The sequence below is a fragment of the Chrysochloris asiatica genome, unplaced genomic scaffold, assembly GCF_000296735.1.
Source record: "Chrysochloris asiatica unplaced genomic scaffold, ChrAsi1.0 scaffold00098, whole genome shotgun sequence".
In the NCBI taxonomy this organism is placed as follows: domain Eukaryota; kingdom Metazoa; phylum Chordata; class Mammalia; order Afrosoricida; family Chrysochloridae; genus Chrysochloris; species Chrysochloris asiatica.
In genome coordinates, this window is record NW_006408616.1 from 11,563,862 (window position 1) to 11,576,423 (window position 12,562).

At 39.1% G+C, this 12,562-nt stretch overlaps 1 protein-coding gene and 1 pseudogene across 1 annotated transcript in view; one reads left to right on the forward strand and one right to left on the reverse strand.

Moving 5' to 3' along the window:
- TMTC1 (transmembrane and tetratricopeptide repeat containing 1) overlaps nt 1–12,562 on the reverse strand; it is a 373,612-nt gene that overhangs the window by 192,236 nt on the left and 168,814 nt on the right. The gene's annotated exons all lie outside the window — the stretch shown is intronic.
- On the forward strand, nt 8,531–9,017 carry LOC102813174 (annotated as a pseudogene).

Genomic DNA, 12,562 nt, shown 5'->3' on the forward strand with positions numbered 1-12,562 from the left:
CATGTATAGCAAGCAAAAACATACACTTCTTTATTTTACAGAAAAATGTTACTGCTCAAATTATACATGAAAATGACACTTTATGAGAATATTCAGAATACAGGTCATACTAGAATATAGGATTGAAAATGTACAATATTGAAATATATAAAATGACTCCCACATTAAAACGTTGAAAATGAAAAATATCATGTTGTGTTGAAGCTACTCAAACCTTGAAGCACTACTGTAAATTGTCCAATGCACTTTCAGAACTATCTGACAATATTCATGAAAGCAGATGAAATGTAAACTTCGTGACTAAGCAATTCCACTCAAATGTATTCCTAATAAAAATCCAAACATATGTTTATCAGAGGACATTTACAAAATTGTTTAGAGCACCACTATTCTTAACAGCTCCAAACTAAAGCCAATCTAGATGTTCAACTACAATACAATTCAATTTATTAAAAATTATTTGCAATTCCCATATCAAAAGGGAAAATATTTTAGTGTCTCCTTATTTTTATTGCGTTTTTTGTTGTTATTTTGGTGATTCTGCTGTGTTAAGAGTGTCCAAATATAGTGCTGAAGAACTGTGTAATGTTCCTAAGTGCAAGTGTGTCTTATGGAGAAAATATGTATATCAGATATGCTTCACTCAGTCCTGAGTTACAATGTCAATGACTGTGACTTCAGTGTTAATGAATCAGAAATATGTATATAGTAAGGGTTTCAGGATAGAAATTAATATAAAACAAAGTTATGGCCTGATTAGTTTGACAGAAATATTGTGGGAAGAAGTTCACAGGAATCTAACTGTATATACTCCTTCAGAACAAGGGTTCAGTATTTTCTTATTCACTGTTCACAACAACTTTGGAGTACATGTTTTTGTTAAAGGTTGTCGAGTTGGTTCTGACTCATACTGACCCAGTGTAGAGTTTCCAAGGCTTTAACTTGGAAATAACAAAGTAATTTGGAAATAACAAATAACCAAAGTAAACTGTATTTCCTCAGCACCCAGCTATTTAAATAAAAGAACTCTGTGGACAGGTGTTAATAATTATATTTGATAACTACAAGGAGGCTTCAAAACATTCATGGAAAAATGGAATTAAAGATCATGGAATTCTTTCAACAACTTTGAAAACCCCTTGTATTGCAGACAAAAGATGCAACAGACCCATGCAATACTATCTGTTGTCGTTGTTAGGTGTCGTTCAGTCATTCTGATTCATGGTGATCCTGTATAGGCTTTTCAAGGAGCAGCTGGTGGGTTTGAACTGCCGACCTTGCAGTTTAGTGATTCTGTGCTGAACCTACTAGAACCACAAAAAAACTCCAAACACTGCTTTCAAATCTTGAAGTATTTGCTGTTTGTACTTTTATTTGGGATCTTAGGCAACAATCAGAGCACATTTTCACAGTCCATTAAGGAATGTTTGTGAGGCTTCCAGTTGTCCAGTCCTATAGTAGAAGGGCACATACGAGGGAATGTGCTTTTTATAGTCCCTTCAGTCCTGGTGTGGTGTTGCAGGATAAACACTGGATTGCTAAGCACAAGGTGGCAGTTCAAACCCATCAGAAACTTATACAGGGTCGCTGGGAGTCGGAAGTGACTCGACAGCACCTAACAGCAATACCACCACCACCTACTGCCAAGCACTCCATCAAATTATATGGAATATCAAAGTAAAGCCACTCCTCTTTTATAAGTGTCATTATACAGTATTCCAGGCTTAGTTTTTTTCTTATTTTACATTAAAATGTAATAAATATAGTTTAAACAAGAGCTCTTGTTACCATGGCTAAACTATAAAGTGAATCTCATATTCCATTAAGTTTCTCTGACCTTTCTAGTATACTATTAATACAGTCATCTTATTAACAGAGACAGCTTCATCAGAGTGCAAAAACTGAAGTTCAACACCTAAAACTGCCACCCACGATTTCTTACCCATATAGCTGCAAAAAAGCAACTAACACCATCTATGAAATAAATACTTAGTTTATTTCTTATAAAAGATCTGTGTCTCTCTAGCTTTCATTTAGCAAATATGTGCTGCCTACTTTTTAAAGTGTTGAAGAGCAAAGATGACAGCTTGAGGACTAAGGTATGTCTGACCCAAGCCATGGTATTTTCAATAATCTTATATGCATGTGAAAGCTGGACACTGAATAAGGAAGACCATAGAAGAATTGATGCTTTTGAGTTATGGTGTTGGAAGAGAATATTGAAAGTACCATGGGTTGCCAAAAGAACCAACAGATCTGTGTTGGAAGGAGTGCAGCCAGAGTGCTCCCTGGAGGCCAGGATGGCCAAACTTCATCTCTCATACTTCGGACGTACTGTCAGGAGGAACCAGTCGCTGGAGAAGGATATCATGTTTGATAAGGTGGAGGGTCAGAGGAAAAGAGGAAAACCCCCAGCGAGATGCACTGGCAAAACAGCAGCATCAATGGGCTCAAGTGTGGCAACAATTGCAAGGTTGGCCTAGGACAGGGGGCAGTGTTTCATTCTGTTGTGCTATGAGTCGGCACCGACTCAATGCCACCTAACAACAACAACAACAACTTACTGTGTATCAGGCATAAGTTTCCAGAGTTACAGACAAAATCTTGTCTATTAATGAATCCCATCCAATAATCACATTAAAATACACATGTACTACGTTTTCTACAAATAAGAAACTCCACAGCTAAAGATTATCCGATCCCAATAAAATCTCAAGGAAGTGTGTATCACCGTCATTCATTCAGCAAAGGAAATAATTTTATAGAGGCTGTGATTTGCTTAATGTCTCACAACAAACAGACAGCAGAGCCTGCACACAAGACAGAGTTTTCTGGCTCCAATTCCAACTCTTCACTGTGTCTTACAGCTTCCATCAGCATTTCTTTGAGATACCCTGGTGGCATAGTGGCTAACGGCTCAAGAGCTGACCAAAAGGCTGGCGATTTCAACCTACAAGCTGACTGCACAAGAAAAGGTGTGGCAGTCCACTTCCATAGACGTCAACAGCCTTGAAAACCCCATGGGTCAGTCCTACTTTATCTTATTCTGTCACTGAGTCAGAATTCAACTTGATGGCAATAGGTTTGGGGTATGCTTAACATTTCTTTATTAATGTGGATGACTGAGAGAATTGCTGGTCAAATAGTGGTCTTTTGTAGAGAAGCTCCTGTAATCTTGACTTATCCAGTGTGAGCGCAGCCCAGATCAAGTTGAGCTTCTACGCGGTTAAAGCAGAGCTGATACACTCAGTGTCTATGCTCCTTTAATAGCTCGGCAAACATATGATGGCACTGCCGAAAATGTTCGTTAGAGTATCACACAGCAAGAAATAGAATCCCAAAAGAAGAGCCTGGGCTTGGTGTTTTATTCTATTTGAAAAACAATTTTTGACTTTATGTTCCAATGTTAGCAGAAGATAAAAGAATTGTTCCTTTAACTGTTATCAGTTGTGCAGGGATTTAAACTTGTAAAAGAAAACAATATGTAGATTTAAAGGATTACATAGGCTTCTTAAAAAAACAAACCATTGAACTAAAATCACCAAGTGATCACGGATGCAGAAGTAAAATATGCCACCTCCAGGATTTCCTGCTTCTCACTCACGCCTCTTTCATTCTCCTTGTGGATCTTCCCTTAATCCTAAGGCCCAAGACAAATTAGATACTTTACTACTATATAGTTCATAGAGTCCTGGTGTGGTGCTATAGGATAAGCAGTGGACTGGTAACTGCAAGGCCGGAAGTTCAAACCCATCAGCCGCATCTCAGAAACAACATTTTACTTTAGAAAACTCAACTAGATGATCTTGATAATCTTCCTCATTGCCTGAAGCTATTTTTCTCTGAGTACAGTACAAAAAACACAGTGTGGACAACATTTTGATTGTGAGTTCTACAGCCACGGAAGACACAGAGCTTAAACCTGTCGATCTTAAAAAAAGTGACCCCGTTAGATGACTACGGTTGCTGATTAAACACGGAGTCTTTCACTTAACCCGATGACCTATTCAGAGTTTCTGAGAGATGAACTAGGAAATCTTTATTTTTAGCATGTTTTCTTGGATAATTCTGATGCTCACTCTCATTTGAGAAGCATTTCTTTATAAAAAATAAAATAACTCTTATTTCACTGCAAAGCAAATGCATATTGAGGCTCCCAAACGAAACACCCTGCTAGTTGCTGCAATAAGAACAGAGTGAGCTGGTCTTGCACACTTTGTTTTACTGTACATTTTAGCATTGAAAAAGAAAAACATTTTTACTTCAATTCAATAATCGTTTGTTGAGAGTTAATTATGACAACAGGCCCCATGTTAGGGGCTTCAAGGGATAAGTACAAGACAATCATCAACCGAAACTGGAAGCTTCTGTAGAAGGAAAGATGTTGAGTTTTACCTTAATCTTATTTTTTATATCACGATAGTTTCTTACAAATCCAATTACCTATATTCCTGTAAGCCTTTAAAAAGCAGAAACAGATCTACCCACTTAGGCAAATCTATTCTACCTGATTTTCCAGGACTATATCTCATGAAAAAAACATGATGTTGAGAAGGGGTCTTTGTATTCTTTCACTGAGTATCCTATTTTATCTATTTCCTGGATTTGCAAGAGAACCACTTTCAATATTACAAAGGCAATTCTTCTAGTAAGTATTCAGTACTTTATGTCCTCTCCCCTTGAAATCTAGGAAGATGAAAACTCAGGTACCAGCTCTAGGCAGAAGTCAAACTGAACACAGAATTTTGTCTTATATTCAATGCCAGACTTATAAATTTAGATACATAAGCATCACATTTCTGAAGATTAATACTCATAGAAACAGAAGAATAAGCCTGGTTAAATGGCACCTCTCTGACAGGACAAATTGCACATGAATCTATCACATCTCTTTTCAAATGCAAGTGCACTGAATCCATGGAAAGAGACTCTCAGGGCATCATGCCCCCAGATTGGTACTTCAACACAAAAAGTGTTTTTGATACATATTCAGATTTGCCAGTCTGGCTGAAATAAACTATAAAACCCTGGTGGTTCTAGTCAGGGCACAATTTTGGATGGTGTCATAGATTGGATTGTGTCCCCCAAATATATGTCAGGGTGGCTGGGCCATGATACTCAGTGGTTTGGCAGTTATGTAATAATCCACCATGATGGGACCTGACAGGATGAACCAGTAAGAGGATTGTTGGGTGGGATGTTGCTGTTATATGCCATCAAATCTGTCCCCATTCATAGCAGCCCCATGTACAACAGACTAAAACACAGCCATCTTCATGATCGTTGTTACATTTAAGCTCACTGCTGCTGTCACCGTGCCAATCCATCTAGTTAGCGTTTTCCTTTTCTTGATAATTCTCCACTTTACCAAACATGGTGCCCTTCTCCAGGGATTGGTCCCTCCTGATAATATGTCCGAAGTATGAGAGACAAAGTCTCATTAAACTGCCTTCTAATGAGAATTCTGGCTGTACTTCTTCCAACACAGATTTGTTTGTTCTTTAGGAAGTCCCTGGTACTTTAAGAATTCTTCGCCAACATTATGTTGCATCAGGACTGGAGGAAGAGTGGGATGCACCACACTTAATTCCATCACAACCCTGATTCCATGTAAGGAGGAGTCCCAGGGGTATGGCATATAACATCACTTTCATAGAAGAGATACAAGGAAAGAGCAGTGAGCAGAGAAAGAGGGACCTGTTACCTCCAAGAAAGAAGAGCCAGGAATGGAGTACATCCTTTGAATCTGGGGTTCTTGCACTGTAAAACTCCTAGATCCAGGAAAAGACTGATCCTGAATCACATGGAGATCCCCACAGGATGCTGGACCTACAGATGCTAAAAGAAGACAAAGACCTTTTTTCCAGAACTTGTGCTCTGGATTCAGATTTCAAGCCTCCTGACACATGAGAGAATAAATTTCTGTTTGTTGAAGGTATCCACTTGTGGTATTTCTTTTATAGCAGCACTAAATAACTAAGACAGTTGGTGAATGACAGATGATCTGGTTTTGGTAATTCAGTCTTGAGTTCTACAGGACATTTTTTTCAAATGAGACTCAAATTCGAAGGCAGTCTTCCATCAGAGTGAGTAAAACTTTTGCCCACCACTTAGAATGAGCTGAACATATGAGTTCACAGATTATAGAGACCGCCAAACCAGAGGCAGACAGCCAGCTTCAGACTGTTTCTCCTTGACCCACCCTGTATCCCTGCCCAACGCACCTACCCATCTTTTCAGCAACTTCTATCATCAACTCAAACTAAGAACCTGGTACTTATAGATAAGTGCTGCCTAATAGAAATTAAACAGGAGTATGTTATTGTTGTTAGGTGCCATCGAGTCTCCTAGCGACCTTATGCACAGTAGAATGAAACACTGCCCAATCCTGGGCCAACCTCACTATTGTTGCCATGCTTGAGTCCATCGATGCTGCCACTTGGCCAATCCATCTCGTTGAGGGTCTTCCTCTTTTTCTCTAACCCTCCACCTTACCAAACATGATATCCTTCTCCAGTGACTGGTCCCTCCTGACAATATGTCTGAAATATGAGAGACAAAGTTTGGCCATCTTGGCCTCCAAGGAGCACTCTGGCTGCACTTCTTCCAAAACGGATCTATTGGTTCTTTTCACAGCCCATGGCACTTTCAATATTCTCCTCCTATGCCATAACTAAAAAGCATCAATTCTTCTACAGTCTTCCTTATTCACTGTCCAGCTTTCGCATGCATATGAGGTTACTGAAAATACCATGGCTTGAGTCAGGCGCACCTTAGTCCTCAAGCTGACATCTTTGCTCTGCAACACTTTAAAAAGGTCTTGTGCAGCAGATTTGCCTCATGCCAAATACATCATTTGATTTCTTGACTGCGGCTTCTGTGAGTGTTGATAGTTGATCCAAGTTATTGTTGTTAGGTGCCATCAAGTCAGTTCCTAATGGGTTTCCAAGGCTGTAAATTTTTATTGGAGCAGAAAGCCTCATCTTTTTTCCCTCAGAATGGCTAGTTGGTTTGAACTGCCAACTTTGTGGTTAGCAGTTCAGTGTTTATCCTACAGTGCCACCTGAGGTCCATGGGAAGATGCCATTTAAAATTTTCTATTAGCTACCTCAAAAAAGTAAATGGAAACATGTGACATTCATCTTATTAGCACGTTATGTTTCAACAAATGTATCTAAAACTTATGATATATATATGAAATCAATATGTTGTTAAGTGCTGTGGAGTCAGTTCCAACCCATAGTACCCTATATAGGGTTCCCAAGGAGTAGCTGCTGTGTTTGAACGACCGACCTTTAGGTTCAAACCGACTTTGCAGTCCAGCGCATTGGCCCACAGCATCACACCAGACCTCCATGTAATCAATACAGAAATGACTAATTAGCTAACTTAGTTTCTATTCTCACTAAGTCATCAAAATATGGTACATGCTTTATTCTTACAACACTTCTCAATTTCGACTGGCCATATTTGAAGTGCAGAATAGGTTATATAAACAGCGCAAATCTAGGTACCTCCACTCCTGCCCTGAGCCCCATTCTCTGCCTTTACCTATACTCACATCTCATTAATTTTATCTTTTTGGTTTGGGATTCCCAATCCCAAAAGCATCTCTCAATTAATTCTACATGGAATAGTTACAGTATAAGTTACAAAATTATTAGTAATTGAATAAAGTCTTTTTTGTTGTTGTTTTTCTTTTTTATCCTTCAATTACTACTTTGTTCTCAAAAGTGTTATGGATATAATTGTAGTTATGGTGATTCATATTTAATAGGAATTACCACAAATATTATAGCTAAAAACCTAGGAAATTTGAAAAAATCATCAACAGTAAAAACAGCTTTAGCAGAAAAAACAGCAGCACATGCTTGAAGCAAATACAGACAGATGAAGCCACCTGATTTGAAATGTCACTGTAACTGAGTAATGCTAACACTGAACATAGCACATTAGAAAATGCAAGAAGTAAATTCAATTAGCATAGAGTTTTAGCCTTCAAAGTATATTGATACATGTTAGCTAGGCTCAAGAATAAATGGTTTATGTAGTAGCTCAAAATACCAACTGAGAGGGAAGGAGTCTTCATCTTATCCCCTCTGTGTACAGGGTTGATAGAGACGGGCAACTTAGACATTAGCTATCTAAAGTGTGTGTGGGGGGGTGGGGGGGAGTGTGGCGATAAAGGCACAAAATGACTGGCTTACAAGTTTTCAGGAGGGAGTTTAGTTTCAGAGTGTGTGGGGGAAGGTAAGAGTCCCCACTCAATAATTTTCATCTTGTCTAGACAGGTCTGGTGAAAGGAGATGGGGGATAAGATTCTTATAACTCAATAGTGAGTAGTTGGTATCATGACTAATTGTAATGATCACAACTGTGAAGGCAGAATTTCTGTAACAAAAAGGGGGGCATAGCCTCTAGCTGCCATCTTGCATCCCCGCATGTGTGCGCCTAATTTCAGCTGGTCTGCCAAAGACCCCCAGAGCGCCAGCCCTAGTCCCCCGTGCAGCCACATTTCTGCTCCAACAAGATGAAAGAAACAATCATGAATCAGGAAAAACTCGCCAAACTGCAGGCACAAGTGCACAATGGTGGAAAAGGAACTGCTTGCAGAAAGAAGGTGGTTCATAAAACAGCCACAGCAGATGATAAAAAATTTCAGTTCTCCTTAAAGAAATTAGGGGTAAGTAATATCTCTGGTATTGAAAAGGTGAATATGTTCACAAACCAAGGAACAGTGATCCACTTTAACAATCCTAAAGTTCAGGCATCTCTGGCAGCCAACACTTTCACCATTACCGGGCCATGCTGAGATGAAACAGCTGACAGAAATGCTCTCCAGCATCTTAAAGCAGCTTGGCACAGACAATCTGCCTAGTTTATGAAGACTGGCTGAAGCTCTGCCCAAACAACCTGTGGATGGAAAAGCACCACTTGCTACTGGAGAGGAGGATGAAGATGAAGTTCCAGATCTTGTGGAAAATTTTGATGAGGCATCCAAGAATGAGACTAACTGATTATAGAGTAACCTCTAAAGAAGATAAAACTTGAAGAAGTTACTTGGAGCTGCTATTTTATATTATGACTGCTTTTTCAATTGGTTTTGTTTATGGATCTGATAAAATCTAGATCTCTAATATTTTTAAGCCCAAGCTCTTTGGACATTGCAGCTCTTTTCAGTTTTTGCTTATACATAATTCATTATTTGCAGGCAATTACACTGAAGAAGGCTGGGAATAAATATGAGACAAATGTTAATAAAGTTCTTTGCCTAAAAAAAAAAAAAAGGGGGGGCGGTAATCTTACATTCCAGGAACAGAGGACCCTAGGGCTGTCAAGGGAGAAGAGCATGAGTGGAATGTGAGACCATCTCCAGAGAAGGAGCGACACCAGTGGTGGAGGCAGAGATGATGACAAGGAGAGACAGAGCAGCTGAGGACTCTAAACTCACAGAAAGAGAAAGGCTGTGTGCTGGTGGCCAAGAGGCAGACTTGCAGAATGTGCCCTTTGGTTGTTTAAATGATTATAAATTCCTGAGTATTTTTGTGTACACTCAAACAAACAAACAAAAAAACAAAAGCCAGAAGGATTAGCGCAAATACTGTTGAATGATGATGTATAGAGGGGATTGTAATCATTGCAATGAAACAAAATAGGATGAGTGTAAAACACAATGTTCTCCCAAATAAACTATCACTCAATTCACCAGAAAAAATGTTAAGAAAAAATGGTTTTGTTGTTATAGCTAACTACAGGGTTGTTTTTATATAAATTTAAAATTTTCTGCTGAAACACTGCAGAAAATTTTATAGACAATCATTGGTATCAGCTCCTCTGACATTGTCAACTGAGCAGCCCACCCCCTGCACACGCTCATAGTGATATCATTGCTGTTCTAGCCCTTGTTCCTACTGACATGTCATGTGCAGAGGGAATACAGACTCTAGAAGTGAAAACTGCACCAGAGGCATCTAGAATGGTCATGAGTCAGATATCCGACCTCTGTCCTGCTTAATGCCTATATCCAGTACCCTAATATGCTTAGGAGCTTGCATGTCAGGAGACATGTACAAAGACTATACTCTCTTCTCATAGGTTGCCTTTCTGACCATCAAGTTGTAACTCTTGTGTTCTTTATCTAATTATAGCTTTCTCAAGTCAAAAGGGGACACACTTAGGATTCAGAGTCATGTTATTAAATTGATCTGCAGAATCTCAATTAATTTTAGGTCAGAAAACGCATTCAACAGTCACCCAAAATTATTGACAGTAAGCAAAATCTGATTACCACACGTCTGTCAGTTTGTTGCACTGTGGTAACTTACACATGTTGCAGTGATGCTGGAAACTATGCCACTGGTATTTTAAATACCAGCAGGTTCATCCTTGGTGGACAGGCTTCAGCAGAGCTTCCAGACTAAGAAAGATTAGGAAGAAGGATAGATATGTTTAGCCACTGAAATGTTTGGAATGCTTAGCCACTGAAAACATTATGAATAGCAGAACATTGTCAAACATTTCCGGAAGATGAAAACAGTGTGAACAGAATCAGAAAATTATCAGATACAGTTCCTGAACATAAGCCCTCAAGTTGGAAGGCACTCAAAATACAACTGGGGAAGAGCTGCCTCCTCAAAGTAGAGTTGACGGTAATTAATGGAATGAAGTAAAGCTTATAGGACCTTCATATGCTGATGGGGCACAACTGAAAATGAAGAGAAACAGCTGACAGCATCCACTAACACTTGTAACATGGAACGCACGAAGTATGAAAATTGGAAGTTGTCAAAAATGAAATAGAAGGCATAAAAATCAATATTCTAGGCTGAAATAGACCAGTATTGACCACTTGGAATCATATGGTTTACTATGATGGAAACAACACATTGAAGAGGAATGGCATTACCTTCATTATCAACAAGAACATTTCAAAATCTTGAAGTACAGCACTATCTGTGAAGGGATTATATACATATGCCTATAAAGAAAACTAGTTCATTCCACTATTATTCAAATTTATGCACCAACCACTAAAGCCAGTGATGGTAAAATTAAGAGAATTTTATCAATATCTTCAGTCTGAAATTGTATCAAATAGGCAATCAAGACGTACTGATAATTACTGGTGGCTGGAGTGCAAAGGTTGAAAACATCCGCAAGGTTGGTGGTTTAAACTCACCAGTCATTCCTCAGAAACCCTATATAGGGTCTCTGTGAGCCAAAATTGATTCAAAGGCACTTAACAACAACATATATATCTTATGTCTTTCAAAAAGGTTGCCTAATTAATCATTTAAGTAAACATGACATCTCGAACCTGGCTTTTTGTTTGTTATATTATACTTGTCTTTTTTTCAAATATCTCTCAGTAGCTTTCAAAACTTGTAGGGCTCCTTGACTGCATATTTTTAGCATGATACCTCACTGATAAAGAACTCAGGTTCAATAGCACCTTAAAAAGCTACTTTGTGCATTCAAGAGAAAAATCAACTTTGCCAGATCTGTCCTTGTATAATGGCTCTATTTCCTTTAGCTTTGAGTTCCTTTCCCTTAGAGCTTTCTTATCTCCGTGGTTTTAGCATCAGGAATACATTCAGTGTTATAGAGCCTAAACAACAACAAATAATTTGTGTTTATTTGAAAGATTAGCCCTGTCAAAGAAAGACCTATGAAAAGGAGATACGGATTTGTTTGTAGTGTAGAGAATTACTTCATATGGCTCTTTTACCCATATGAGTCTGTAATGCCTACAAAATAATGTTTTTGCCTTGTTGGGTCTGAGTAAGTTAAAATGGGCGAATATGCTGATAAAAGTATATGATTCAGTTGTGCATGGTTAACAGCATTCACTGTGAATGTGAAAACCTGGAATTCTAATGTGTACAAAATAAACAAGTGTAGAAGCAGGAATGAGGGGATCTCACTACTATCATAGAAAAAGAGCCAGGAGTGGAGCATACCATTTGGACCCCAAGGTCCCTGTGCATTGAACCTCCCTGACTCAGGGACAAAAAGCTATGACTCCAGAGGAGTAGCAGACGATCATCATCAGCAAAAGCACAAGAAAAAGTGCTGGGCTTCCCAGGTCGTGGAACAGGTAAAGATGCGTGGCTATAGACAGGCAACTTGTACGCAGAATGAGGTGCCTCCAGGCTCTCAATCGGGGTGGTAGATTTGCTGATCCATGGAGCAAGAGCTGAGGGTCTCCAGGCTGAGGTTTATGGTGGAGTGGTGTGCCCTCTAGGCATTTATCAGCAGCCCTGAAAGAGCTTTGTAATGCTGCCAAGCAAGGCAGAGACCACGTCAACGGGTTGAGGGCCAGACAGAGAACTACCTAGGAATAGGGAATAGGAGAGGTTGTCCTGACCGGAAGAACTGTGTACTGAACATTTTTTACCATGAATTGTTAACTACCTAATTACCTTCCTTAATAAACCCCATAAGGAGCTCGGATAGCATAGTGGTTATGAGTTGGGATGCTAGCCTCAAGGTCAGCAGTTCGAAACTACCAGTCATTCCATTGGAGAAAGATGAGGCTTTTTGATCCCATAAAGATCTTCAG